This window comes from Ascaphus truei, chromosome 11 (assembly GCF_040206685.1).
Source record: "Ascaphus truei isolate aAscTru1 chromosome 11, aAscTru1.hap1, whole genome shotgun sequence".
In the NCBI taxonomy this organism is placed as follows: Eukaryota; Metazoa; Chordata; class Amphibia; order Anura; family Ascaphidae; genus Ascaphus; species Ascaphus truei.
Genome location: NC_134493.1, coordinates 9,785,639 through 9,792,608, shown reverse-complemented (window position 1 = coordinate 9,792,608; position 6,970 = coordinate 9,785,639). Strand labels below are relative to the sequence as shown.

At 44.9% G+C, this 6,970-nt stretch overlaps 1 long non-coding RNA gene across 1 annotated transcript; it reads left to right on the top strand.

Moving 5' to 3' along the window:
• The first annotated feature begins 1,138 nt into the window (after window positions 1-1,138).
• Window positions 1,139-6,560, top strand: LOC142463035 (uncharacterized). The gene is made up of 5 exons (XR_012787342.1): window positions 1,139-1,778; window positions 2,071-2,164; window positions 2,500-2,554; window positions 3,751-3,765; window positions 6,492-6,560. It is a non-coding gene; the product is annotated as an uncharacterized LOC142463035 (long non-coding RNA).
• Window positions 6,561-6,970: the final 410 nt, after the last annotated feature.

Sequence of the window (6,970 nt, the reverse complement as noted above, 5' to 3'; positions counted from 1 at the left end):
GAGTGCGAATAGCCGAGCTGTTATGAACAGGTTTCTATGCCTTTATTCACCAGGAAAAAATCAGAAAGTCTTATAGCTCAGTGGTTATGCTGCAGGCCATTCGCATAGTGGACCAGGGTTCCATTCCTGGCAGGGATGTTTATTTTTTCCATTTTATTTTCTACTGAGTGCGAATAGCCGTGCGGCTATTTGCACTCAGTAGAACTTAACTGAGTGTGACTAGCCGAGCTACTAGAACTTAACTGAGTGCGAATAGCCGAGCTGTTATGAACACGTTTCTATGGAACTTAACTGAGTGCGAATAGCCGAGCTACTGAGTGCGAATAGCCGAGCTAGTAGAACTTAACTGAGTGCGAATAGCCGAGCTGTTATATACAGGTTTCTATGCCTTTAATCACCAGGAAAATCAGGAAGTCTTATAGCTCAGTAGTTATGCAGCAGTTATGCAGCAGGCTATTAGCATAGGGGACCAGGGTTCCATTCCTGGCAGGGATGTTTATTTTTTCCATTTTATTTTCTACTGAGTGCAAATAGCCGAACTCAAAAGAAAATAAAATGGAAAAAAATGAACATCCCAGCCAGGAATCGAACCCAGGTCTCCCGTACTAATGGCCTGGAGCATAACCACTGAGCTATAAGACTTTCTAATGCTTTTCTAGGGCACAGAGGCATAGAAACCTACTGACAGTACAGTGTTCCTAACAGCTCGGCTATTCGCACTCAGTTCAGTTGAGTGCAAATAGCCGCACGGCTATTCGCACACAGTAGGAAATAAAATGGAAAAAAATGAACATCCCAGCCAGGAATCGAACCCAGGTCTCCCGTACTAATGGCCTGGAGCATAACCACTGAGCTATAAGACTTTCTAATGCTTTTCAAGGGCACAGAGGCATAGAAACCTACTGACAGTAGAGTGTTCCTAACAGCTCGGCTATTCGCACTCAGTTCAGTTGAGTGCAAATAGCCGCACTGACTCGGGAGCTGGTGAGTATTTCAATGTTGTTTGAAAAAAATGGAAATGGGATGCATAGAATTGGCTGGAGTATGGCACGGCCGGGGCTTTGCCAGAATGCCGGCTGTGCCGCAGTGCATTTGTTGAATATAAGGGTGGGGCATTGCATAGCACCCTTGACATCCTTCAACCAATCCCCTGCGGCCATGATTGAATTCTACCAAAGCACCGGCCCTGCCATACTCCTTCAACCAATCCCCCATTCAACCAATTATAGAATGCTGGGGAGGATGGGGGGACTAGGTGCTGGCGTTGGTTATGAGGTGATGGGTGAGGGCCAGGGGGAGCGCCGAGTGCATCGCACACCACCAGGCAATAAGGGTGCAGGTGATTGTCTCTTTTGAGGCATGAGCACAGGGGATAGGACGGATGCCGGGCAGAGTGGGTGCGTGCATTTTTCCATGGGATGGCAGTGATGGTACAGACCCGTGACATTGACTGCCACGAAGAGGACAGTGTGTCAGACTGTCTGTAGCTGCTCAGTCTGCTCTGTATGAGTCTTCTTCTCTCCCTCTCCTTGTACCGCTCCTTCTCCCACTTTTTCTCTCTCCCTTTCTCATTTTCGCCCTCTCCCTCTTTCATATCACTGTAATCCCAGGGGCAGAACTTTGATTTATTTTTGGTGCAAATATATCGCATTTAAAATTAAGTTTTGAACTTCATATTTGAGTTTGTGCACCCTTTTTCATGCAGTGTGTGCACTCACAATGGACACTGTGTTGTCTGCCACGAGGATGACTTTTGCCAGAATACCAGTTTACCAAAGGTTAGTACAGAGAATAATAAAAAATAAGTTTAAAAGCTATTTTCTCATCCTATTTTTTTGGTCAACTGTTTTAAAAAACACAATAACACATATATTGACATATGTTCGCTCAAACATATACGTGGTGTTTGCCACGAGGAAGACTTTTGCCAGACCACCTAAAAACATTCATCACGGTACCCTAAAACGTAAAAATAAAGATTCCGAAACGCAATTGTCGTTGACAATCCTTTCTCTCATCCCTATATTGTGGGTATGTTCTAACTATTTATTTTCTTATTTTTCATATGAGGAGGAAGTCCCTAACCTTCAGACACACACCAGGAGCGCTGTTTTACTGACGCTCACAGGCCGATAGTTGTGAATTGCAGGCACAGATTTATCTGGTAAGTACTGCAAACATTCTTTTTCGATGGCCTTCGACATTTTATTTGACGGTTTACATCAAAGTGCTCCATCTTTCTCTAGCGCCCCCCTGCAGCCCATCTGCCTCACCATGCTGCCCCCTGCACTCCATCAGCCTCACTAGGCCGCCTCCTGCACTCCCCATGGTTCCTGCAGTCCACCCTTACTCTCTGCCTCACCCACCCTCACTCTCTGCCTCACCCAACAAAACTCTCTGCCTCACCCACCCTCACTCTGGATATTTTAATGTACCTGGTATATATTAAGTGCCCAATAAATACACTGAACTAAATATACCTATACTGCTTTCTTCCAGATCTGACAATCTTCCCAAGGGAGACATAGGAATCCCAACTATCCCCAGAAGACAGGTAGGGAACACCTCCCCTACAACATATAACATTGCGGGAATGAGGTACACTACCTGTTTTTATTGTGTTTGTTTTTGTGTTTTTTTTTCCGCCCACATAAACTTGATGCCCCGGCTGTAATGTACAAGTTGATGGTCCCATGCAAAGGCCCCACCTCAATACACACAATCGCAAACTGCGGCACCCATCTCTATACACACACACACACTGCAGGGGTATCACGTGATGCAACACTGTTTGCCGTACGTCTCGTTGGCATGGCAACGGCGGCGTCACGTGAGGTAATTTGTTTGAGAACAAATTTTTGACGGTGTCCTGGCTGTTTCAAATTAAAAATTTGGTCACCCTACTGGAAGGTGGAAGATAAGAGCTGGCAGTTGAAGGCACTCTTTGTCTCTGCCCACCCTTTCCCACCGCATAGCACCCGGTGATCTGTCGCCCCTCTCCCATCTTTCGACGTGTATTAGCTCAGGGGGAGTATTCAGGAGATGGGTAATCTCGAAGCGACACACAGTGACGCGCGCACACACGCATTGTAACGCACACGCAGTGTAACGCACCCACACAAATTTTTGTGGGGGTTATGCATGATTTCTGTTGGCGGCCCTGAGGGGGAAGAAAGTAGAGATTTAATGGGAAGAGGTAGAATGAATAATATAGCATCTAATAAAGCATCAATGGTGACTTTATTAGATAAAGATCATTATAATATTCCTTTTTTTGGTATGTCCATTATAATATTCATTTTTTAGTAATGTGATGTGTTGTATTAATATTTATTTTTGAAGTGTCCCATCTTTTAAGTGTCAAAATGTGGCCACCCTAATCATGCTGTAAACCAGGGTTTCCCAAACGTATTTTTTTCAATGACCCGGTTATTTTTGAACGTCTCCTTCGTGACCCACTAAAAATGTTATCGCCTATACTGGCCTTTAGGGCCTGCACAGACACAAACACACAGCCACTGATACACACGCAGCCACTGACAGACATATATAGAAGTTGCAAGCATATTTTATCCATTATGTAATGTCCTCCAACCCTACCAGTGCCTAATGCCCTCCCTTGACTAATTCAACACACAGTTACTGTACAGTATATACTGTAACGTTATAGTAGAATATAGTATATACTTTAGTGAGACACACTGAAGGCCTTCCATCATGTAATCCTGGTGAAATAATTTTGTCTTTCAGAGATTCATCAGAACGGTAAGGGGGGGGGGGGGGGGTAGTGCAAACTTATTGAACTGCGTGCATAATGTAATAACAGTCAATAGTTTGTTATGCTCTCACCCTCTCTAAATGGCAAATTAAGTACAGTACAAAATCCAAGAGAATGAGAATGTGTATGGAAAGAAGTAAGTAATATTTAATGTCATAATTTATCAAATATTAATACCGAGTGTGACACGTAAACACTTGTACCCCCTCTCCCAATCGCAGATTGGTGTGGTGCATGTAGATACGTATGTTACCATGAGTGTGATGCGTGTACCTGTATGTTCACAGGGGGCCAGAGACGTCACAGTTGGAAACCTGGGGTGCACCTGGAACGTATTTGTTCAGCGCCAAGAGGGATCCTCACAGTGGTGGGAATAGGCCCAACTGGAAACATACCATTAGAAACACACACAATGATGTATGCTAACATATTTTCTAATAGCAACAATAATATAGAAAATATATTGGTAATCAAATCCACACATGCAGATTTTGAACATATGCAATGCACATATAATCCAGAATTAGATAACTCCCCTAAATATGGTAGTGGGGTATAATGAACACAGTTCAATAATAGTGCTCTAATGTCCATAGATATTTCAAAATGTAGATGTAAAAATAATTCTTGATTGAAGATGGATAATTGGCTGGATATTAGTGACGTGAGTAGGTAGGTATATTGGTGGGTGTATGAGCAAAACCTATAATTAATGTCCTGGGATGTATAGTGGATGGAGATATATACCAACCCCTCCATCTGCACTCCCTATTTGGACTAAATATGCAATCACCTAAGTGCACCAAACATATACCTCCATGTACAGCATAAAGTACATAAACTCACGTGAACCATGCCTGTAGTATCTTCCAAATGGCGTGCTTCTGGAAAGTTAGATTAAACCTCAGGTAGCCACAGATGTAGAGATGCAGAGCACAGCAGAGAAGCAGAATTCCATAAGGCAGCAGCGGTATAATAAAAGATTCCTTTATTAACATATCATGTTGCAAACAGGGATGGGTGCAAAAAACCTCCTATTACGTGTTTCACGCCTGTGTGGCGCTTCGTCCCAACTCCCCTAAATCCCCCAAAGTCCAAGGGCTGCAGGTACTCCCTCCCCATGGGTCAAATGCAGCGCTGCCCCATTATAATGTTGGTGCACTTTAGTAAAGATACTTTACGGTGTTCCAGGACCCCAGGATGATGAAAAACTAATGATTTGATAGTTTAGCTGCTCCAGTGATGCACTGCAGCACTGGTGGTGTTGACTCCTGCAGATGTCCCACCTCAAAGCCCAGTCTCGCACTGGATAGAGGTGGCATGCTCTCAGATCACAAAATGTGGATGGTACACTGCAATGCAGTCCTATGTCCCTGTCTTGCACCACTAACTAGAGGACAGCATCCATATCTAAACAACACAATTACAAAATTAACTATTACTAATTTCTAATTTACTAATGTTGAATTTACTAACTTATTAACTTCTAAGTAACTACTGTCACTCACTTATCTTTAACTGCTAACTGTTCCTTTCTTGAACTGCATCACAGGCTTAGGGCTGGGACCTGCTGGGCCCGTCGGCACGGGCGGCTGCACGGGAGTTAACCACCAGCAGGGGAATCCCTACATTGCCGGTCCCGCTCCACACTGGCTGCACAGCTGACTACAGGCTGTGGCGCGTCAGCCGCTATGGGATACCAGAGAATGGTGTTCCCTAGCGTTGACGCGTCACGTGGTGTGGCTGTGAGCCAATGGGGAGGGGGGCTTCGGGGAGCGGGGAGGAGTGTGGAGTGACAGCAGCGTGAGTGCCTGTGTGTGTGTGTGTGTGTACCTGCGTGTGCCTGTGTCTGCGTGCGTGTGTGTGAGTTGCTTACCTTTGGCAGCTCCAGCACAGGTCCGTGGAGGGAGGGAGGGGAGGGGGGGGGGAAGAGAGAGAGTAGCGGATCCGTTCGCTCAGGCCACACCCCCTCCCGCTCATGCCGTCCCCCTCCCGCCCACATCCTGCTCTGGCTCCCGCTCCCTACAGACCGCATATCGCGGTCTGTGTCTGTCAGCGCCCCGCCTGTCTGCAGCATGGGAGCGCTGACGGAGGGAGCGTGGCCTTAGCCTAACTCACTCATCTTGGAAGAAATCTCTCCCATTGGTTGCCTTGCAACACATGCTGCAGCTTTCGAGGCAGCTGACACTTGTAGTTCCCTTAATGTGATATACTCCTATGGAAAGGTAAGGGGTACCAGCGGAACACAGGTTATACATGCAGCACATCATTTATTTTTTATTTTTAATCACTAATGTTCCCTTGTCGATCAACTAAATAAGTATGGGTTATTTCACAGTTAATACTTTAAATTAATATTTGCACAAATCCACCCAAAACTAATCCCACATAATGGTTACCTGTAGCAAAAACCAATTTCATTAGAGCTTTTTTTAAAAAGAGTATATAGAGTCATATTTTTCACAATAGAATGCAACACTGCTGAGGCAATGTAGAACTACCGTAGGTTGTAATTCTGGCAAAAACTGTAGTGTACTGAACAGCAGCAGCAATGATACACACTTGATTTGTCCTGTATGAGTAGCCAATTACTATAAATTTGTGACTCTTGGTGTACAGTAGATCATGGCCTAATATTGGTAGACGATGCAGGCATACAATTATAACAATATTCAGTGCGATAATTAATATGGTAAATTATCTTTATTTCCAGACGCTGATGTCAAACAAGCCATTACGAAGAAGAAACAGACAAGATTGAAAATTGTGAAGATGAGGCAAAGCTGTTTTTTTAAAAAAAAAAAAATTTCATTATTCACATCCAAATGAAACTATTTATTCTTTAAATATACTCTTTTGGTTGTTCACGTTTGCCATTTCGAAAACACTTACTGTACGATAGTAATATACCGTAAAGATGTTTGGCAATGTAAATATGTTAAATATATAGAAACTAGCTGATATACCTGGCGTTGCACGGGCGTGGAAGGGCAGGGGGCATGGCGTGGAGGGGAGGGGCGGAGGGGCAAAGGACGATGGGGGGGGAAAGGGCAGGGAGGGGCACGGGGGCATCACGGGCACCCACTGACACGGGGGCATCACAGGCACCCACTGACACGGGGGCATCACAACCACAGGCTGCACCTTGTCCCACAGACAGAGCTGCACCCAGTACCAGGCTAAGGACAGACC